This window comes from Furipterus horrens, unplaced genomic scaffold (genome assembly GCF_987537825.1).
Source record: "Furipterus horrens unplaced genomic scaffold, mFurHor1.1.pri manual_scaffold_5, whole genome shotgun sequence".
Classification (NCBI taxonomy): Eukaryota; Metazoa; Chordata; class Mammalia; order Chiroptera; family Furipteridae; genus Furipterus; species Furipterus horrens.
The window spans coordinates 170,157,816-170,182,465 of NW_028327175.1; positions in this window are offsets into that span (position 1 = coordinate 170,157,816).

Consider the following 24,650-nt stretch of genomic DNA (forward strand, 5'->3'; position numbering starts at 1 on the left):
AGAGAATTACATACAAAGGGGTCCCAATAAAACTATCAGAAGATTTCTCAAAAGAAAGTCTGCAGGCAAGAAGGGAGTGGCAAGAAATATTCAAAGTAATGAAAAGCAAAAACCTACGATGACAATTACTCGACCCAGTGAAGCTGTCATTCAGAATAGAAGGGCAGAGAAAGTGCTTCCGGGACAAAGTAAAACTGAAGGAGTTCATCAGATCCAAACCACTGTTATATGAAATATTAAAGTGACTTGTTTAGAATAAAGAGGATCAAAACTATGAACATTAACATAAAAACTGTTTCACAACAACCAACAACAGAAGCTAGGGAATTGAAACAAAGGCAAACTAAGTAGGCAACGAGATTAGGAAAAGAATTATACATATGGGAAACATTATGGGGGAGGTCAGCAGGGAGGGGGAAGTGGGGAAAGGGAGGGAGATGGTACATGAATTAAGAAGCATAGTAGGGAGTGGAGTAGACAAGAAGATGTTGAGAAGATCTGCATGCACAACCAATGGGCATGGACTAAGGTGGGGGAAACAACTGGAGGAAGGGAGTTCCCTGGGTGAAGGGAAATAAAGGGAAAAGAAATTGAGACAACTGTAACAGCATAATCAATAAAGCATACTTTTTAAAAAATATGTTGTCTGAGGAAAGAAGATGGTGGCGGAGTAGGGGCTGTGTTGTATGCTTGTTCTTATCACGGAGGGACTTCAGGAGCCAACTTGAAGAGGAGTGACTGAGTGAGGGCAGATTTCAAATAGCATGAACAGGGAGGGGAGCATGGGAGCAGCGTGGAGGGTGGTGGAGTGGTCTACCGCGCACTCCAGGCTGAGTTGCTCCAGGACCCAGCGCGTCTACCATACCGTGCCCGAGGGCTCATTAGCTGGGAGCTGCTTTGAGGTTCCCCCTGACAGGGGTGTACTGACCAGAGAAGTCTCACAGGGAGTTAGCGAGAGGATTTGGCTGGAAAAGCCGGAGGTGTGGGAGAATAGTGAACAACCAAGACTGAAAGAAACTGTGTGAACTGAGTCTAGGTGGAAACCTCCTTGGCTGCAACCCCAGAGCAAAAGCTAGGCACTCAGGGTGTGCTTGCGCTTGCGCTAGGGCCCTATGGAATAAAGGGACAGTTTTGGAACAAGGAGAGGGGCCCATGTGGGAGAACTGCTGCAGAACTGAAGACTGGGGGAGGACTCCTAGGCAGGTGGGCAGTGCATGCCCTGGTGCTTTCAGCAATCATGCCAGAGCTCTACAGAACAAAGGGACAGTTTTGAGGCAAGGAGAGGGGCCCAGATGGGAAAGCTGCAGCAGATCTTCAGCTTTGGTGGGTACCGCAGGCCGGCAGGTAGCATGTGCAGGCATATAGACAGGGAAGCAAGCAGATACTGTAGCTTGGGAATAGAGACACAACTGGAGGCAGAGCAGAGATTACTGGCAAGCGCACGCTGGCCCAACAATAGGAAAATGTTGCTAGACAAGACTGAGGAGGGCTGAGGGTGCTGCAGGAGGGGACAACTAAATACAGCTCACAGCAGAGTGGTGGCAGGCACACAGATAAAAGACTAGCAACCCCAGAATCAAGATGGATCTTCCCACAGCTAGCCAGCCAACCAGAAAAGATTTGAATTTTGACTAGGGGCAGACCCAGAAAGGGAAAAAACAAATAGAGACTGTGCCTAAAAGTTGAATTGAGTAAAAACCCTTTCATTCTTTTATTTCTCTCTCTCTCTTACTGCCCCTCCCTTTCTTTCTTCTTTGTTCTTTTTCTATTTCTTTTCTCCCTTCCCCTTCCTTCCTTTCTCTCTCTTTCATTTCTCTCCTTCATCCCATTTTTATTAATTTTTCCCTCTCTACTCCTTCCTCTTCCTTTCTATTTATTTCCTTCCCTCCCCCTTATTTTCTTCCTCCCTCTCTGTCCTTTCTCTTTCTTTCCTTCTCCCTTTCTAATTATTTTTAATTAAAAAATTTTTTTCTTTATTTCCCTGCTTTCACTTTCCATTTGTTTCTTTTTTCTTCCCTTTTCCTTCTTTTCTTCCCCTCTCTCTTCCTATTCTCTTTTTTCTTTCTCTTTAACTTATTTTATTTTTTAATTTTTTGACTTTAATTAATTCCCCTCCCTCTTCTTCTTCACCTTCTTCTCTTTTTTCTTTCCGTACTTCCTTCCCCTTCATTACTCTCTCTCTTTTCTCTCTCTCTCTCTTTCTTTCTTTCTTTCTATTTTCTATTCTGTATTTCAATTTTTGAAAAACTCTTTCTCTAATCTGTTTCCTTACTTCTATCCCTCATATCACTCTGCCTTAATTTTTGGTTGTTTGTCTTCTCAGATGTCTGTTTTTTCTATCCTCCCTTTCACACTAAACATATAGCATATAACTACTATATAAACTTAATACTATACACTTCCACTTTCTCACTTCATACTACAATCTGCTCCTCCTTTTCAAATATATAGGGTAAATGTTACTTGCTATCTTGCATAGCCTTGACCCTATTTGCTAATATTATTACTCTAAAAACTTCCCTCTCAAAAATTACCCTTCTTTTATTCAAAACAACTCCTATCTATTTCTCCTATGAAATAAGAGTCTTAATCTCTCCATAATTAAATTAATACTGGTTCATCTGCTGCCGATAGTGGGATAGTAGTTGGGGGATTTCTTGCCTCGGTTGTGTGTTTATGTTTTCACAGCATCTCCACAAAAGAACTCAAGACAAGGTGGGCAGAATGACTCTTAATCAACTACCCAGAGGAAAAGACCCACCAAAGAGTAGCTGAAATACAACCAGACAGCTTAAAAAAACAACATAAATGGCAACACAAGAGCATCAGGCTAAGACGATCAAAAAGACTGCACCACTAAATTTTCCAGGTCTCCTATAAAGAATCTCATATCACAAAAGTGGGAAATCAAAGCAGACAAATCTAATAAACAAAAACAAACAAGAAGAATTCAACATGAAGAGATGCAGAAACCACCTCCCAATGAAAGGAAAAGAGAAATCCCCAGAAAGAGGGATAGATGGAATAGACATAAGCCAACTAACAGACATGAAATTCAAAAAAATGGTTATTATGAAACTTAATGACATTGACAACCTCAAAGAAAACTAGGACAAACTTTAGGGAAATTACCAACAACTCCAAGGAAACTACAAAGAATTGCAGGGAAGCTACAAGGAACTTATGGAGAACTACACCAGCATAGAAAAGGACATAGAAACTATTAATAAGAACCAGGAAGAAATGAATAATACAATCTCTGAATTGAAGAACACAGTAGAATCAATCAAAAGCTGGCTAAATGAAGTGGAAGATCTGGTCAGTGAATTAGAGGACAATGTAGAAAAAAATTCCCAGACAATACAACAAAAACGAAAAAAGATTTCCAAAGGATAAAGAAAGTTTAAGAGAACTGCAGGACAACATGAGACAAAACAACATTAGAATCATAGGGATACAAGAAGAAGAGGAGGAAAAAGGGATAGAAAACCTGATTGAAAAAGTAATGACAGAAAATTCTCCTAACTTGATGAGAGGAAAAGTCATGCAAATCCAGGAAGCACAGAGGGTCCCAATGAAGAGAAACCCAAATAGGCCCATCCCAAGACACATCATAATTAAAATGGCAACATTCAAAGACAAAGAGAGAATCCTAAATTCAGCAAGAAAAAAACAGCAAATAACATACAAGGGAGCTCTGATAAGACTATCAACTGACTTCTCAACAGAAACACTGCCAGCCAGAAGAGAATGGCAAAAAACATTTCAAGCAATGAAAAACAAAGGCCTACAACCAAGAATACTCTACCCAGCAAGGCTCTCATTCAAAATGGAAGGTGAAATAAGGAGTTTCTCAGACAAAGAAAGGCTAAAAGAATACATCTCCACCAAACCAGCATGACAAGAGATGCTAAAAGAAATGATCTAAGAAGGAGGAAAAAAAAAGAAAAGGAGAGGAACACAAGTACAAATAAAATGAATAAATACCTATCAATAATAATCTTAAATGTAAATGGAATAAATGATCCAATTAAAAGACATAGGATAGTGGAATGGATACAAAAACAGGACCCACATATCTGCTATCTACAGGAGACACACATCAAAACAAAAGATTTACACAGACTGAAAGTGAAGAGATGGAAAAAAGTATATCAAGTAAATAGGGAAAAAAAGCTGGGGTAGCAATACTTATAGCAGAAAAAACAGATTTAACAACAAATGCCATAAAAAAAGACAAAGAAGGACATCACATAATACTTAATGGAAAAATTCATCAACAAGATATAATCCTTGTAAATATATATGCACCCAACATAGAAGCACCCAAATATGTTAGGACAATTTTGAAAGACTTCAGAAAGGATATAGACAACAACACATTCATTGTAGGGGACTTTAACACACCATTGTCAACTATGGACAGATCTTCAAAGCAAAGAAACACCGAAGATATTGAGGCATTGAACAACACTCTAGACCAAATGGATTTAGTTGATATATATAGAATGTTTCACCCCAAGGAAGCAGAATATACATTTTTTTCAAGTGCACATGGAACATTTTCAAAGATAGACCACATGGTAGGACACAAAACAAGCCTGAACAAATTAAAGAAAATTGAAACTATATCAAGCATCTTCTTAGATCACAATGGCTTAAAATTGGAAATCAACTTTCAGGAAAAAACTCAAAAACATTCAAACTCATGGAGAATGCATAACATGCTATTAAATAATGAATGGGTTAACAATGACATCAAGGAAGAAATAAAAAATTTTCTGGATGGAAACAAAGGACAACAAACACACAACAATCCAAAACCTCTGGGATACAGCAAAAACAGTCCTGAGATGGAAGTTCATAGCAATACAGGCCTACCTGAAGAAGATAAAAGAATCTCCAATAAAATATCTAACCCTACAGCTACAAGAACTAGAGGAGGAAAAACAAGCAAAGCCCAGAGCAAATAGAAGGAAGGAAATCATCAAGATTAGAGCAGAATTAAATAACATTGAGACTAAAAAAAAATTCAAAAGATCAATAAAACCAGGAGCTGGTTCTTTGAAAAGATAAACAGAATAAAAAAACCTTTCAGCAGGCTTACCAAGAAAAAAGAAGAGAAAGGACCCAAATAAATAAAATCAGAAATGAAAGAGGAGAAATCACAGCCGATACCACAGAAATACAAATGATTGTAAGAAACTATTACGAACAACTGTACCACAAGGAATGTGACAACTTAGATGAAATGGACAAATTTCTGGAAATATATAATCTGTCAAAACTGAATCAAGAAGAAGCAGAAAGCCTGAATAGATCAATAACAACCAGCAAAATTGAAGTAGTAATCAAAAAACTTCCAGCACACAAAATCTCAAGACCGGATGGCTTCACAGGTGAATTTTACAAAATATTTAGAAAAGAAATAACTCCTATCTTTCTCAGACTATTCAAAAAAATCCAAGAAAAGGGAAAAATTCCAAACTCGTTCTATGAAGCCAGTATTACCCTAATTCCAAAACTAGGTCAAGACATAACAAAGAAAGAAAACTACCAGCCAATATCGCTGATGAACATAGATGCTAAAATTCTCAACAAAATATTGGCAAACCGGATTTAACAACACATTAGAAGGATTATACACCAGGATCAAGTGGGATTCATCCAAGGAATGTAAAGATGATTTAATATTCAGAAATTAATAAATGTAATACACCACATAAAAAAATGAAAGAAAAAAACCACATGGTAATATCAATAGGTGCAGAGAAAGCATCTGACAAAGTACAATGCCCATTTATGATATAAACACTTAGTAAAATGGGAATAGAGGGAGCATACCTCAACATAATAAAGGCCATATATGAGAAACCCAAAGGCAACATCATACTCAATGGGCAAAAACTGAAAGCATTCCCCCTGAGGTCAAGAACAAGACAAGGATGTCCACTCTTCTCCACTCCTATTCAACATAGTCTTAGAAGTTCTAGCCACAGCAATCAGACAAGAAAGAGAAATAAAAGGCATCCAAATTGGAAAAGAGGAAGTAAAACTGTCATTATTTGCGAATGAAATGATAATGTACTTAGAAAACTCTATAGACTCCACAAAAAAACTACTCGACCTAATAAGTGAATTCTTCAAAACAGCAGGTTTAAAATTAATATTCAGAAATTGAAGGCACTTTCTGTACACCAACAATAAAACATCAGAGATAGAAATGAAAAGAAAAATTTTATTTAACATAACTACAAAAAAATAAAGTACCTAGGAATAAACTTAACCAAAGAGGTAAAAGACCTGTACTCAGAAAACTACATAACATTGAAGGAAGAAATTAAGGAAGAGATAAATAAATGGAAACATATACCATGCTCATGGATGGGAAGAATCAACATCATTAAAATGTCTATACTACCCAAAGCAACTTACAGATTCAATGCAATCCCTATTAAAATACCAACGACATACTTCTCAGACCTAGAACACATGCTTCAAAAATTTATATGGAATGAAAAAAGAGCCAAATATCCACAGCAATCTTGAAGAAGAAGAACACAGTAGGAGGAATCACAATACCTGATATCAAACTATAGTACAAGGCCATGGTAATCAAAACAGTCTGGTACTGGCATAAGAACAGACATACAGACCAATGTTACAGAATAGAGAGCCCAGAAATAAACCCAGGTCTATATGGTCAACTAATATTTGACAAAGTGGGAAGGAACATAAAATGGAGTGACAAGAGCCGCTTCAACAAATGGTGTTGGGAAAACTGGACAAGGATATGCAAAAAAAGGAAACTAGAACACCAACTTACACCATATACCAGAATAAACTCAAGATGGATCAAAGACTTAAATGTAAGCCATGACACCATAAAAGTCCTTAGAAGAAAAGATAGGCAGGAAAATTTCAGGTATCCCACATAGCAATATTTGCACTGATATATCTCCTAAAGCAAGGGAAATAAAAGAAAGAATAAACAAATGGGACTGCATCAAACTAAAGAGTTTAAGCTCAGCAAAAGTAAACATCAGCAAGTTGAAAAGGGAACCAACCATATAAAAATATATATTTGCCAATGATACCTCAGAGAAGGGATTGATCTCCAAAATATATAAAGAACTTATATGACTCAACACCAAAAAGGCAGACAACCCAATCAAAAAATGGGCAAAGGACCTGAACAAACACTTCTCCAAAGAGGACATTCAGAAGGTTCATAAACATATGAAAGAATGCTCAACATCACTAACCATCAGAGAGATGCAAATAAAAACCACAATGAGATACCACCTCACATCAGTCAGAATGGCCATCATCAACAAATCATCAAACAATGTGTACTGGCGAGGATGCAGAGAGAAGGGAACCCTGGTGCACTGCTGGTGAGAATGCAGACTGGTGTAACCACTATGGAAAACAGTTCAGATTTTTCTAAAAAACTAAAAATGGAACTGCCTTTCAAACCAGCAATTCCATTGCTAAGACTATATCTGAAAAATCCTGAAGCACCAATTCAAAAGAATCTATGCACCCTTATGTTCATAGCAATACAATTTACAATAGCCAAGTGCTAGAAACAACCTAAATGCCTGTCTGTAGATGAGTGGATAAAAAAATTGTGGTACGTTTACACAATGGAATACTGTGTAGCAGAAAGAAAGAAGGAACTCCTACCATTTGCAACAACATGGATGGAACTGGAGAGAATTAGGGTTAGTGAAATAAGCCAGGAAACAAAAGAAAAATACCTTATGCTATCCCCTATTTACAAGACACTAATGAACAACATAAACAAATGAGCAAAATAAAACAGAGGTATGTAAACAAAGTGTAGACTAACAATAACAAGGGGGGAGAGGTGAGGGAGAGATGGGGAAAAGAAGGTGTAGGGTCTAGTCAAAGAACATGTACAAATGACCCATGGACATGGACAACTGGGTGGGGACTAACTGCGGGAGAAAGGGTGGGCAGGGTGAGAGGAAGCAATAGGAAAAAAAAAAGTGGGACAAATGTAAAAGAAAAACAAACAAACAATTTTTTTTTAGTGGGGGGGAATATAAAGAATGGAAATGCAATTCAAGTGAATATTAGAAGGACAAGGATTTTCCTTCACGTTGTATATTTTTCTCCCTACCTGATCCCTCCAGAAATTGGCACTCTGAAGAAGTAAGTAATGACATAAGGTTCTTTCCATGAAAATAATAAGACCAGTTGTTAATAGAAGTCTTGTTGACCAAGACTTTGACTGGAAGGTCATGCCTAAAGGAGACATGTTTGGGCTCTGGTTGTTACCAAAAGCCCTGAGGAGCCAAGGGTGACCTTAGAAGGTAATACAACCCATGAGGAAAAAGGTCTGGTACCTAGGTTGGATGTGCGGTTCATGGCAATCTTCCCAGGGAAGGAATGAAGGTTGGTTTCCTGAAAGATGGCTAAAAGTGACCTTAAAGCACAATGGAAAACCTGAAGGACTTGGAAAAGACAGGTGTTTACAGGCAAGGATGAGTGGCAGGAACATGGCTCAGCTTCTGCGCCCTGAAGGGCAGACTGAAGGTCACCTTAAATGTTCCTTGGGTAAGTTCCAGCAAACAGACTTCATGATCATAAGTGATCATTTGCTGCTCTTGTTGAGTTCATACAAATGAACTGGATAAATTAAAAATGGACATAATGCAGTCATTTAATGGCAAGGAGAGTAATCTTAGGGAGAAAAATTGTGACCCAAGGAAAATCATAATGCTCAGTGGTAGACAATAAAGTAGTGCAGCTAACTGTTGTTTATATTTCTTTTCATTTAAAGTTATCTCTCATTTGTAAGTTAAACTAGATCTGTGACATCATTAAAGATGCTTAATTTACAGGCAAGAAGAATGTCAAATGCCTTGCAACTGGATGTCTTCCCATTAAGACAGGCTTACAGATTTAGAGAATGGTTTGTGGGTTGTGTTACATAAATTAACATGTGTTTTCTGTTTTCAAAGGGCACAACCCTAGGATCTCACTACCTGAGTGATTGTCTGTACATATAGGCCCCACTTAATCCTGTCTGCATCACTGCCTCCTGAGACTGAACTGTTTGGCTGAACCAAGTGGCTGGGTTGGTGAAGAATGGGGTGGTTTATGGGCTTCACGCTAAAACAGGTTTCTCTTTTCTATCCTAATGGCTTGGACAGAAAGGACTCAGAGGTCTGAGAAAGGGGAAACCTAAAATATTTTTCTCAGCTCAAGCTAAGCATAGTGAACAAAAGGGTTTTGGACAGGTATGATGTGCCTGGCACACATTCCTCCAAAGAAGCCCCTCTTTTTTCCCCTAATTAGGGACATTGAAAAATTAATACCTGCCTTTGTCCTCTAGTGGTTATGGATTGACTGATGCCTTCTAACCCTGTTGGCAAACCTATCGCCCCCAGAATACAACAGGGATGCCAGCCTGTCAAATCAAGCACGCCATTGTCTGGGGACAGCCAACTGACCTGGAGTCTGCAAGAACCTTCCCCATATGGGATGGCCACCCTCTCCCCTACACCCTCACTCTTATTCGGGAATTCTGGACCCAAGAGTAGGTAGGAAGATGACCATGCCCAGCTTGAAGAAGCTAGAAGAGCATGAGACCATCACCCATTGTCCTCCATAAGATTATTAAGGGTATAAAGTCTGAGGGGGGGATAATGTACTTTTTTTATTGTTATAAAAAGTAATCAATTAATGAATTAATTCTAAAATAATAATAATATAGGAAAGGGAGAAACCAGAGAGATTGCATGCATGACCCGAAACCATGGACTGGGGAAAGGTGGGATTGCTGGGGGAAGGGGTGCTGGGAAGGGGGGAGCAAAGGGGGAAAGTGGCACTATTGTGACAATATAATCAATAAAATATACCTTAAATATATATATATATATATATATATATATATATATATATATATATATATATATATAGTCTGTGTCTCCTTTTCTCTAGCCAAGAAATGTGGGGAATATTTCAAGGTATCTTCACTCTGCACCCTATTAGATAACCTTTGGGTAACAAACAATTCCCACAATATTTAACAATTCTTGGATCTAAAAGTATTTAGCCATGACAATTATAGCCTTTCTGTAACTAAAGTATGGTAAAAAGTCCACCTGTGTTTCCAGGAGCACCTACTGTGCCATATTGAAATGAAGATAGAGAGAGGAACTATTGTTGCAATCCAAGTAAAACAGGTCTCATTGTTAGGGCAGGTGGAGAATAAAACCAATTTGAAAATGAAGGGGACAAATATATATAATCTCCCTCATATTACCAAAATTCTGAATAAAACAAAAGTTCAAAGGGCTGCGGACAAAGGCAAAACTAAACAGGTATGGGAAACAGTATGATCCCCCCCAAATTTCTGGCCTATTGAACCCAAAATAAAGAATTTATAATTTCTAAAAGGCAGGAGGTATCTGGTATTCTCAAAAGGATTCCTAAAGTGATATAATGTTAATTATAGAAGGATAAATAAGTTTTATAAAGCATATGTAAGCAATAATTAAGGTTTTTAAAATTAGAGTTTACACCTGTTACTATTGACCTTAGTGGCATAAGCAACAAACATTTTGGTACTTTTGAAAATTCTGGGGTCAAGAGTCCCAGGAAAAACTTATCTGTGTTCCACAATGTCTGAGGCCTCATTTGGGAAGAGCTGAATGGCTGGACACTATTCATATGCCTGGGAGCAGATATCACTTTGAGGCTCCCTCTCTTATACCTGCAGAGCCTGGGTTGGGATAACTGAAAGACTGGACACCATTAGGAGTGTCACTGGTGCATCTATGTGTGGTCTCTTCATGAGGCCTCTCCTAGTGTGACTTAGGCTTCTCCCACTGAGATTGCTGTGTTGTGAGAGAAGGGTTCCAAAAGGAAGCATTTTAAGAGAGCCAGGCTGAAGCTGCATGACTTTTATGATCTAGCTCAGAAGTCACATAATTTCATTTTTATCAAACTCTACTAATAGAAGCAGAGGTAAGTTCAATCCAGATTCAAAGGGGGAGATGCATACTCCATCTCTTATTGAGGCCTTTATAAACCTCCATAAAAACAAAGGATGTGGAATCCAAAGCTAAAAGCATTAAACAGGACAATCATTTTATTTTCTACAGAATACCATTGACAATGAAGCTATAACTTAAGAATCTCTATTTGTTTTAAAAAATGTATCAAAATACATAATACAGAACACTTTTTATAATTTTTCAAATCATTTAAAAATATAAAAGATATAATTTTTATATAAATTAAAGATATTTAATTACACCTTCTATATAGTTGGAAAAATGCAGATTTTTCCTGTGTCAGTTGATAATTTAAAAATAACATATGTTAAGCCACAAAAGAAATGTCAATAAAATCTTCAAAGCATAAATTTTATGGGTCATTTTCTCTGCTTCTATACTTCTAGTAATAAAACTTAAACAGAAAAAAAATGTTTAATTAACATTTAAAAGCAATAAGATGGCAATTTAAAAATCTTCTAAATACCATGTGTCAAAGAGGAAATCAAAACTGCAATTACAGGCTCTTTACTAATTAGAGAAAATGACAACACATAGCAAAATGTATAGGCTACAGCTAGCTCTGAATTCAGAAGAAAGTAAGTATACACTTAATTTCTATCCACGGTGTTCTGGAAGAAGAGTTCTAATAATTCTATCTATCTATTTATTATCTATCTATCTATCTATCTATCTATCTATTTATCTATCTATCATCTATCTATCATTACCTACCTATCATCATCTGTGTATCTATTCAGTATTAACTCTTCTTGTGTATCTGTGTATTACAGTTAACAGGGCAAGAAGTAGTCTAAATGCTTATCAATAGGACATCAGTACAATAAACAGAACATTATTCAGTAAGTTTTAGAACCTTTGTATAATTGTATGTAACCATTATGCAAGCCTGGAAAAATGCTTCAGTATAGTAAAGTGAGAAAGAAGCCTTTTAAAAAGGATACAGATCATAATTTTGTTTATATGTAGAAACTTAGAAGAAAGAATGTCAGTATCTATGCCATCCCTCCTTTCTTCTTTCTGCTAGAGCCCCAATTTTTTTTCTTCAGGTATTCACCTACCATATAGTCATGTACTTTACTATCTTAAGCAGTATAATCTCACTTCTCTTCCCAGTGATTTCTTTCAGGGTTGATATATGACTCAATTTTGATAAATGACTGGAGCTTTATAGAAAATGCTTTCTTGTTCCTAAAAGGATTAAATAATTACTCTTTTTTATTTATTACCTTTGTGTTTGCAAGTTTTGTTAGAAACTGCTCAAGCTACCTTGCAACCCCAAGGAGAGCTGAGCCAACCTGTTTAAGATTGCCAGTAAAAGAGGACAAGTGCCTACTTGGAACAAGTGAATAAACCAGTCTGGGATGCTGTGTTCCCTTGGAACATAACTCTTCCTTCTGTTTCAGCCACTTGAACTGTTATAGCCTCTTATTTGAAGCTGACATCATTTTATAAAATACATAGGATACATATCAAAAATGTACTAGGGACAAGATTATGTGCATTCTTTATTTTTCTCTCATTTTTTCTGTGATTTATTTTGTAAAATGCTTAATTTTAATTTTGTTTCATAAAGATTTAAAAAATTGTAATGAGATTTCCCCCAGCTCTTCAAATTTTAGATCAATTTTTCAACCTATTTATTAGAGAAAAATGAAAGAATTTCTATATTTGGTCAAATATAGATAAGGATGGCTTTCAGTACTCTGTACGTTGCCAGAATTCTATCTTATTTAGATCCTGAGTGATCTTGCCCTCAGAATTATAGAGGGTTTAGTATGCTGAGGAAGAAGAGGCTTCTAATTACATATAAAGTACTACAAAGGAAAGCTAAAGTTGGAGTTTGGCTAATGTCTTTAATTATATAAGAAGAAAGAAATATAAAAAGTAGACATTTAAGTGGAGGAGGCCCAAATAATAAGAGTGTAACCTAATTCTTGAAGATATTTCTCCAGCTTTTACTGAAGAGATAAGAGACAAAAATTAAAAAGAATTTATCCCTTATCCAAGGCAAGGAAACACATAATATTAAGGGACATTAAAAATTATTATGAAAAAATGAGATAAATAACAAGTAATTTGACATGTTAGTCTATGTGATTACTTAAAACAATTGTAATATTTTGACACTTGAATAAAGAAACCAAAAATATTATACCTGAAGGAAGCATAAAATGTTACCCTAGCATGAGTGAAATTAAAAAAATAAGTTTAGAATTAGAAATAAAACAAAAAAGCAAACAAAATAAATAAAACATCTTGGTTCAGTTTTCAACTTCTTCATTAAAGATATGGGAGATATTTGGGATGCCAGTCAGATGCTTGTAAGAACTTATTCTACCTGACTCCATTTTTCTATTCCTCAGTGCCCTATGAGGTTGTTCTCACAAGTAGAGGAATGTTCTGTGGGTCACATAAACAAAGAATCCCACAAGTGAAATTGAGTCCTGGACAGGAGAGAGCTGAGATTAGGTTATCAGGATCCAGGAGTGCTGTGCCCAGGAGCCCAACAGGAAATATTTGCAATCAGGTGGGAATACAGTATTCCCTCACTTATCATAAGTATTACCTTCTAGACCCCCCCGCCCCCGCGATAGGTGAAAATCCGCAAAGTAGGAACCTTACATTTATTTTAGTATTTATATATTTTTAAGGCTTTATAAACACTTCCCACACACTTACAAACTGTTCCCAGTCCCTTATTAACCTTTCCCACACTTTTATAAACACTACTTATGTTCTTAAACATTTTCTTCACTCTTAAACCTACATAACTTTAACAACATATGTATATAGTACTGCAAAATCCCACTATACATATAGCAAAAAATCCACACTAAATAATTAAATATAATATTTTTAAAAATCCTGTGATACAGTGAGGTTGTGATAAGTGAACCGCGATATAGAGAGGGACCACTGTACCCAAGACCTGGAAACAAGGATTACATGAACATGATCTGGAAAGACAAGGATCCAGAGCTTTGGAGCTCCTGGGAACATCAGAAGCATAAAAAGCAGAAATTTCTGGATTAGCAAAAGGACAAGACATTGAAACTTGAATATCTAAAGTGTTTCTGGGATTGAAGTCATCCCCCAGTGATCTACATTAGTGAAACCACTGTATTTTTGCTTTTTTTTTTTTCATTTAGAACATGGGGAACATGTGTCTACTTGTGGGTAATAATTTGTGTAGAAACAGTGGAGTGTCACTTCTGTAAAAGAGCTTTTATATGCCCACAACAATGAGCAATATTCCAAAAAGACACTGTTGTATCAGTCTGGGTCCCTCAGTGAGGATAAATGAGAGAAGATGGCCCAGAAAACCTACAACAGACTCATAGTGTGAAGGAGAAAATTTTTTTCTTTTAAAATTAAACCACTGAGAGTTTTGGGTTGCTCATCATTGTAGCATAATCCATCTTATGATGAAGCTACATTGATCAATACACCCCTTTTTACTGATAGAAGCAGAGGAAAATCCATTATAGAGGGTAACTTCTCCATGGAGAGTCTCAGTTAAGAGCCAAGATGAGTGCCTCAGATGACATAAATATGACTGCATAAAGAATATCAAACACATGGGAAAGCAAACCAGCCTGAGTCACAACAACAAGCAAAACCCAAGTACAAGCTGACAGCTCAAATAAATGGCATAAAGGGCATTCCAAGAACAAGTTCAGAAGATCAAGGAGACAACACCACTGAGTCCTGCAGGTCTAGCACAGAAGATCACAATATGAAGACAGGAAGTCAAAGAAGATCAATCTAAGAAGCAGAAACAAGCAAGAAAAGTCAAAAATTGGGAGACAAAAGAAACAACCCACCATTGAAAGGAAAAGAGGAATCCCTAGAAAGAGTGCTAAATAAAATAGAAGTAAGCAAACTATCAGACATGGTATTCAAAATAATAATTATAGAGAAGCTCAATGAGCTTAGCGAACTGAAAAAAAAAGAACCTACAAAGAACTTCACGGGAACAACAAAGAACTCCAGGGAAGCTACAAATAACTTACTGGGAACTACACCAGCATGGAAAAGGACATAGAAACTAACAACAAGAGCCAGGAGGAAATGAAAAATACAATTTCTGAATTGAAGAACATGGTAGAAGGAATCAAAAGAAGGCTAGATGAAGCAGAGGATAGGATCAGTGAGCTAGAGGACAATGTAAAAAAAAAAATCCCAGACAGTGCAACAAAACAAAAATTTGAAAAAGAATGAAGAGCTTTTAAGAGAGCTGAAAGACAACATGAAATGTGATAATAGCCATGTCATAGGAATGCCAGAAGGAGAAAAAGAAGAGCAAGGGATAGGAAACCTGATTGAAAAAATAATGACAGAAAACTTCCCAAACATGAGGAGAGAAAAAGTCACACAAGCACAGAAAGCACAGAGAGCCTCAGTGAAGATGAATCCAAATGGCCTACTCCAAGACACATTATAATTAAAATGGCAAAACTCAAATACAAAGAGAGAACCCTAAAAGCAGCAAGAGAGAATCAGCTAATAACATACAAGGGAGCTCCAATAAGGCTATCATCAGATTTCTTAACAGAAACTCTACAAGCCAGAAGGGAATGGCAGAAAATATTCCAAGCAATGAAAAACAAAGGCCTACAACCAAGACTACTCTACCCAGCAAGGTTCTCATTCAGAATGGAAGATGAAATAAGGAGTTTCCCAGACAAAGGAAGGCTAAAAGAATACATCTTCACCAAACCAGCATTGGAAGAGATGCTAACAGGGGTGCTTTAAGAAAATGAAGAAACAGAAAGAGACAGAGAGGAACACAATCTATAAAATATGTGTTCTTTCAGGCAAAAAAAGAAAAGAAAAATTGTAACCTACAATAAACAGTTGACTTTTGATATTATTTTACCAGCTAAAAATTTATTAAGTAGAGAAGAGAGTTATTAAACAGAGAAAAATATTTTTAAATTATTCATAATAAGGTCTCAGTAGCACACTGGGTAGGAATAAATAGTTATGGAAATAATTTTAAATTTCTGTTTTACATAATTTCATAATATGTTTGAGCTTTTAAAAACTTGTTGAGGCTGCATTGTTTATAACAATTGTCTGAAATAAGGCAATGTTAAATACAAGGTAAAATGGATTTTTAAAAGAGGTTAGTGTACTGGTAATGTCAAAAAGGCATAATTTTTAAAGCTTTATAGCAAATTGTAAGAACTTTAGGCATAACTGAATTAGATCACAGTTGTATTCACAGCTAATCATTTCTTTCTAAAATAGGAGAGCATTGCAGAAAAATAAAATGAATCTACCCAGTACTTTTTCTCAGGGGATTTTGAATGCATTTAGTCTTGTTTTATATGGCGGAGGTGCCACGCACACCCTAGGCTTGGTTGGAAGTTGCTCTGTCCAGCAGAGGCTTCATGACCACGGCGGAACAAACTTTTACTCAGGACACTTTGTTATGTCTGGGGGAAGGAAGGTGACTGCCTCTCTAGTGGAGACCAGCAGCCAAACCTTTATCCCTCATGTCTTTTATTGAGGAGGATACATACGAGATACAAGGCTAAAATTCATAAATTGTCTGTTGTATTCAGGCATTTGACAGTAACAGATAGCACACACTAATTCGGGAGTCACACTGACTGATTAGAGTCAAGGTCTATAAAACATTTGGACCAGATGCAGGGTTCCATATACTCCCTGCTAAAGATAGCTTACACTACATTGCTGATAAGGAAAGCAGGGCAAGTTCTAAAGCACAATGAGCTTAACAAGTGCTCTTTGATCTAATTCCCATGGCAACCCTCCGAGTGGTTGACAGTTATGTTCCTCACACAGCCTTATGTTGAGACTTAGAGACAAGCACAGCCAGGACGCTGGCAGCTCATCATGCTCAATCCAGGTCTACAATTCCTTAAACCATGAGAAGTGGTTGCCCACAGTTTTATTATTGTAGAAATTTTGCCTTAAAACATTTATACATTGAAAAGTAGCTTTCTGAACCCACACATTGATACCCTTGTTTCTAAATTTCCCACTGAAAAACAACTAACACAACAGAGATGATTGGGACAAAGTCTGTATTAACGGTTGTGAGAGCAGTTTTTCTACTTAGAGAAGAGGACTCTGCTCCATCTCAGGTTAAACTCCACAATAACCAACATGAAAACACTTTCTATGTAGGAAATCTGCCACACAACTTTCTTTATTTGGGATTCCTATCTCATTTTTGACAGAATTAAAAACCATACCATACACTGCCAACTGTATCTATTCATAAAATTAGAGAAAATATTCTTGCTTTCCCCTTGTCCTCATATCAAAGTCTTAGAGAGTAATTTATCTAATATAAAAAAATTTGTCTTAAATCTGGGCATGCGTATACAAGACTTTTTTTAAGGTGCTAAGAAAACTTATTTAATACACCAAAAGATGCAATAATTCAAGCAAAGAGATGTCTTATAGGTAAATTATAAGCTTCTCTCACATAACCAGAGTAAATATGCTGAATGATGTAGTAAAAGAAAGAAAGGAAGGAAGGAAGGGAGGAAGGAAGGAAAGAAGGAAAGAAAGAAGGAAGGAAGGAAGGAAGGGAGGAAGGAAGGAAAGAAAGAAAGAAGGAAGGAAGGAAGAAAGAAAGAAAGAGGAGGAAAGAAAGAAAAAATAATAATGTACTTTGTATCCTCAGGAGAGCATTATTTCAGAAAGACATATACAGCATTTAAAGAGGAAAAACAGTAAGTCCCAGTAGATATAGTATTGACTTTTTGAGCAAACCAGATCAGTGAATTAGAAAACTGGTAAATTCTTCATGACTTTCAGGATAAAAGATTAAGAGAGAAATAAGATTAGTTACAAATAAATAAGTATGATAATAGACCTAGTTAACAGAACATGTATGCATAAACCTATTCCATAGAAAAAAAGAGATTCACTGATAATGAGGAATTTGAAAATAACAAGATATTATTTTCCACTCATATAATGGATAAAAATTAAGAGGAAATATTATAATATCAGATGGTGAAAGAAAACTCTCCTTCAGTCTCAATATGAGTACTACTTAGTATAATCATGTTGTAAATCATCTTTACAATACTATATACATATACATCATTTGATTACATTTAACCAAAATATTCATACCCTACAACCCCAAAATTCTATTCCTATGTGTATTGTTCTCTTTGTGTATTTTCAAAAGCAGAACTGAAGTCTAAGATTTCAATGCAAAGAGTTTATTTGTGAGGTAGTTTCAGGAAACAACAGTGTGAAAGTGAGATAGGGAAAGAAGATATTAATGAATAGATTATCAACAAGATACAGCAGTGGGGACCTGGAGATCCACTTGAGTATAGGAGACAGTGTAGAACGGACCCTCAAAATTATGCCAATCAAGGGTGACTACTCTGGGGGTATTTACCTCCCAACCTCCTGTCCATCTCTGATTGAGGACTACTTCTAGGAGCTTTGACTTTGTGCATTTCCAGCTATCCCCATGGGGTGGCTGAACATGCTCCCATTCAGGAAACTGTCTTTAGTCTCCATAGCAGAAACATGCTCACAGGAAGTAGCCTTCAGCATACAAGGGAGGACAATAAGAATAAGGGAAGGGCACTGACAGGGTCTTCTAAAATACCTTAATGAAAGCAAATCATGTGGACAAGGAAATATATTAAAATATATTTAATACATAATCATTTATAATAGAAAAATTATCTTAGAAAGATAAATGATAAAATGTGACCTAGACACAAGGAATAATCTACATCTCTATACATCAACTTTACTAAATCTTAAAATTAGTGAAAAATAAGCTGCAGAATGTAAACGTACTTAGAGATGTAAAAAACTTTAACAAAAGCCTAGGGAGATACACAGAATACTTATGATGCTTTTTGCCTCTTGGAAAGAAAATGAGATAGCAATGAATAACAAAACAAACAGTTTTATTCATAACATTTTTCTTTTATTATAATGTCAGTTCTTACATGGACATTTAGGTATTGTTCCCTGTAAATTTATTTTGATTGTCTCAAGATAGAAAGAAAATGAACACAGAGAAAAGGACATGGAAAAAGCAATAAAATAAATATTAAAGGGAAGTATCCCTGAGCTGAAACATGCATTAAGTGTTTAGGTATAAAACATTATAGGCAAAACCACTGCTAACATATTTGAATTTCATTAATATTAAAAAAAGTTTGATATATTTCTGATTTTAATCTGAATATTTCTATATACCTTCATAACCTCTTATTAAAGTACATACTCAGCCACAGAGCCTTATCCCTATAAGCCTAGTCACTGTCTGAATTTATCAGCAAGAATTATTTATCATGAACACATTTGGAATTTGGACTCAGAAACTAACACGATATTGTCTCTACTATGAAGCTCATTTTGAGTAAAGCAACACCATCTTCAGAGAGAGAGAGAGAGAGAGGGAAAGAAAGAGAACATGGTTACTGAACATACTCAGTTTTAGGTTTCAATCTTTTGTGAAGTGAGACTTTACTTCCAGTTATTTGGTTCCACTGGATGTTCTAGCATATTTACACATATTTATTTTTGTAACTTAGGTTAGCATTGATGCAGTGGTTACAGTTGGGGGTGGTAAGCCTAGGGCCGTGTAAAGATTATTGGGGAAACACCCACCAGCATTACCTTGACAAAATGTGTCTATCTGGCTTACTCTTTCCTTAGAGTCTGTGTCTGCTGTGTCAGAGGGGCTGGGGGATCAGGACTCTGCAGTAAACTGGGGACACTCATGGGGATGAGGATGGATGTGTAGGTGAAGGATGGAGCTGCTGCAGAGGACAGTGACTCACTTGCAGACCTTGACATTCTTTTAAAAGCACACAGCCAAGTTGTTGAGGCCAGGGGTATGCATGTGAATCCAGACTATCCTTATTAAAGGGCAAGCAGCGGGGCAGAAATGACAAACTAGAGTTTAGAGAAAGGATAGTCCTGGTCTGAGGTGGCCAAGGAGGATTTATGGAGGAGAGCAGCTCTGAAGGATGGACTTGGACTGCGTTTGTGTTTGAGGGTCTGCATGGTGGGCTTTGTCTGTCTGCATGTGCGCAAGGCTGTGTGTGTCTGCATGTGTGCTTGTGCCCGCTTGAGCATATGTAACTCAGGGTGTTCATGAATCTACATAGATGTGTTTCCTGGACATGCCTCTTGCAACTCTAAACTAGTTTCCATGTGGCATTGTTGAACTTGCGTCTTTCTGTGTATGTATCTGTGTGGCTGGGTGTCTGTGTCCATGTGTCTTTGTGTGTGAGGTTCTGCCTGGCCTTTCATTTCCCCTACCACATGCCCCTGATGCACCTCAGCAGCGAGTGCTATTTACACAAGGAATCTTTTCCCGTCTGGATCCCCACGGGTCTAGCTGCTTGCCCAGGGCCTTGCCCCTGTGGAAAGCCCGCAATATGCACCTTGCCCGGCCATGGACCCTGAGAAGTTATAGTGCAGGAGAAGGACAAGGCAGAAAATGGGGCCAGCTGGCAACCCCCACCCCTCCTTCTAGAAACAGAGATCTGTCTCCAGCCCCTTGCCAGGCACACTATTTCTTCTGCATGCTCTTATCCAGATGAAACATGCAGAGTCCTGGCCTCACTGTCTCTGTGGGTGAGAATGAACAATCTTCTGCAAGCCCAGGCAGTCAACAGCAGCCAGGGTTCAACTACAAGATCCCCAGCATCTTATGTGCCTGTACTGTACTCATTTCTCATACTCCCACCTGAACTCAAAGTTGTCCCCCTTTCTTTCTGCTCCCTGGGGTGGGCATAGGAGCCATTCTTGTCCTTTAGTCTCTGACAGTCCCAGCCTATGCCATGGGTCCCTGAACCCAGCTGGAGCACTAGGCTTTGGATGGCTGGTAAAGAGCCAAGACCCAGCCCCGCTCGCATTGTGCAGGAAGCACACACATCTTGTTTGTGCTGCCTTTCCTGTGTGGGCTGCGGTGAGCAGGTACACAAGTGAATCAGATGTGGTCTCTATCCTCTAGGACTCCGAGTTTAATAGAAGAGGTAATTTAGTGGAGAAGCCACTGTTCTCCACTGCAGGTGGTCAGCTGCCTGAAATTCCCTCCGTAGAATTCTGTAGTGTCCTGTGCAGAGATCAAGGGAAGGGCTTCAGGAGGAGACGGCCATTCACCATGATGGTACTCAGAGGGCCAGAGGTGAACTTACGCTTCCAAGCGAGCACAGATATATTCCCAGCACCTGCCACACATTCTGCAGTAGTAAATTCTTGAGTCTGTGCTCTCCATGAGGCTTTTAATTCAGATTTCACCCCTCTTAAACCCAGGGGTTGTGCCAGGGTTATGGGATGGGATGAGCAAGGCTTCATCACTCAACAACATCCTACATGAAATCATAGGCTTTGACCCTATCTTTTCTCAGCTTTTCACTTTGCTGAAAATTGAGAATCCTGAAAGTCTCAGTTTCAGCTCATCTCTTTGTTCCCTAACGCTTTGTTACTGGGCTTTGGTCAGCACTATGAACACATGCTGCTCCAGGGCAGGTAGGAGCCTATGGGGGACCATGGGAAAGGGCCTACTTTCCATAAGCTAAGATGTGTGCACATTAACCTTGTCTTCCCACCTGAGGTTGCTGTGACCTTTTTGGGTCACTTCCTTTGTTCTGGGCTCCCCTATAATCTCCCTTGCTCTGTAGCTCTCTACCCAACTCCCACCAGGCAAGGAGGATGTGCCTGTCACAAGACCTCCAATGATCTTTGGGGATAATTTAGGAAGTCACATGGAGGGTGTTGGCTCAGCAGGCCTGGGCCCTAGGCCTCCTCATCCCTTAGGCACAGCATAACCATTCAGAGGGGGACACGTTCTTGTTTCTTCTCTGGCTTTTCTACATCCTACTAGCAGTGAACACATTGTGCTAAGTGCCGGGGTCCTATCAAGAGCAAGGGAGCTCTGAATTTCCTTAGGAATCAGTAAGGAGGGGCAGCCAGTTTCCCCTACCACATTACAAGGAAGTGATAGTACGTCCTACGCTTCCTCCCGTTCTTGGCTCCTCTGTGGGTAAGAAGGTGGGAACGCAGAGGTGTCCAAAACAGAAGTCCACCTCATACTCTCAGGGTAGCTTCTTTGTATGTTTCCCAGTTCTCTGGTCCCACCCCCATGTACCCCTGGTCTCTGGCTAAACGCCAGGATGCCACACCTGTTCTCTTTCTCTGTTTCAAGCCCCATCTTCTTCCTCATGCTCTGTGCATCTAGACTCAGCTTTCTCTGCCATTTCTCCCACTGTGTTTCAAGAGCACCCACTTTACACATATGGTCACCAAACTTAAGCACTTCCCCACCCTCCAGGCTCACAGACTGCTACCAAATTCTTATGCCCTAAAAACAAAACAGGAGACTTCTGGTCAAGATGGCAGCATAGGTAAACACAGCTTGCCTCCTCGTACAATCACATCAAAATTACAACTGAATTATAAAACAACCATCACCCAGAACCAGCAGAAATCAAACTGAATGGAAGTCTGACAACTACAGAATTACAGAAACCACATACATTCAGACAGGTCGGAGGGACGGAGACGCAGAATGGGCTCGTCCCACATCCATGTGTGGTGGTGATAACCATTCAGGAGGGATATCTCAGGGGAGAGGAATCCCAGGATTTACTGATGAATTGGATGTGATTTTTATGAAAAAACATCAAGGATGACACCAATATTTTCCTAAAGACATGGAAAGATGGTAAAGGTCAGACGTGAATTCCATCTTGGCTTCCCATGGTATCATTGGGCCCTGAGGTGCAATGTGGGCATGAGGATAGTGCTGACAAGAAGGAGTGGCTGGGAATCAACAGGCAAAATTCAAAGTTGCCTTTAATTGAAATGGTGGATACTATGATTGGAGCATGTTTTGCATGTGTGATTAGGTGATGGTGATGGGTGGAGAATCAGGAGTTCCATTTTTTATTTTGAGATGAATATTGGACATCCAAGTATCTATGTTGGTTAGACAATTTGGGCATGAGACACTGGCTATCCCACGAGATCACAAGCTTTGGTGTGCAAGTCCTGTGTCATGTTCATTGTTGTGTTTGCTACAGTACTTTGCATATAGTAAATACTTAAATATTTTAATTGTTGAACATAAGATGCTTACCAAGGTCATTTTTATTTTGATCCTTCTGGAGTCCTTATCAGCAGAGGATACCCCATTTCATAGTGCTTATCATATTAACGTAACGATTCTCTGCTTCCCCTGGCCAGACTTTGGATTCAAATACTATTAAGGCTTTACTATGTGCTAGTCATTATCCTAAGCCCTGGGTATATGAGATACTATTGCAATTATTCAGGCAAGAACGAATGAGAAACTGAACAAAAGGAGAGGTAGTGAAAATAGAGGAGAAGGTGGGGCTGGGAGGAGTTGGTGTGGAATGCTGACTGTGCTTAAGTGTGGGTTAAAGCTCCTTCCCTGGACAGGAAAGACATTTTAGCCTCCCTCCTGCCTTCCCTTAACACACCAGAGCGGAGAGAAGGAGCAGACCGACAAGTCTTTGCTTAGAGATTTAGACTGTATTTTGGGTGGCCCCTGCCCCACCTGCACATAATCAAAGTGACAGGAGCAGTCCATTTCAAGGGATGCACATGCTGGGGAGCCTACATCTTTTAATTGTGCTGGGTGTTCCTGAGCGGGCCAGCATTTCCCTGACGGGAGAATTGAGAGTTGGGTGGGTTCCCAGACTGGGTAGCACAAGCCACTCGAGGACAGTGCCGAGGGCAGTGGCGGGGGTGGCGCAAGCCTGAGGCAGAGTCGAGTTTATTGGAGCAGGAGAGGTGACGGAGCTTGCTGTCTGGGGAATGGGAGACATCCAAGAATAGGCCCACCTGCTTCTCAGTAGGGGGAGGTTGGGCCATGGGGTCCCCTCTTGTCTTCTTCTCTGTCTTTGTTCTCTCTATGGGACTTCTGGTTGGAGCTAGCCTCTTTTCTACATTTTCTTTTCTGGTGTTGGCCATTTTCTCAGCTGTTGAAAACGTGGGTTCCCTTTGCCCTTTGCCTTTTGCCTGAAAGTTTATATATTGCAGAAAGCATTTCATCTTATTTCTCCAGCCCGATTCTGGAAAGCTGGGCCTGTTGTGACAATGGGCTGGCATCTCCTGCCTCTGCAAAGTTTGGTGCTGTAATGGCTTACGCTGAATAAGAGGGCCCAGGGAAGCATGGCTCCGTGACACCTGGATCCCCACACGCTGGACACTCTCAGGAGTCCTTGCTGGTCTGAGGCTGACATTGAGCCTGGTTTGACTGTCTTGCAGGTCATTCTTTAGATTCCCCCCCGTAGGGGCTCCTGGGCGTGGCTCTGGGGGTTTAAGCTGAGCATGGTGCTGGGACCTGTGTGGACAGGGAGCATCAAGGTGAAAGCCATGTTTCTGTCACCAGGGGCTTTGGGGAGTCCTGTTCAGAAGCGTCCCTTCTGGCCTCTGGGCTTCAGCAGGGTGGCTTTTTACTCTTGCTGGGGAGAGCACAAACCCTGCATCTCCTTCTCCTTGGTCTCCTGCCAACTTTGGCTTCCCTGAATTCTTTTCCTTTTTAGCCAGCATGGAGACTTGGGTTGAATATTTGCTCTTGCCAGGGCTTTG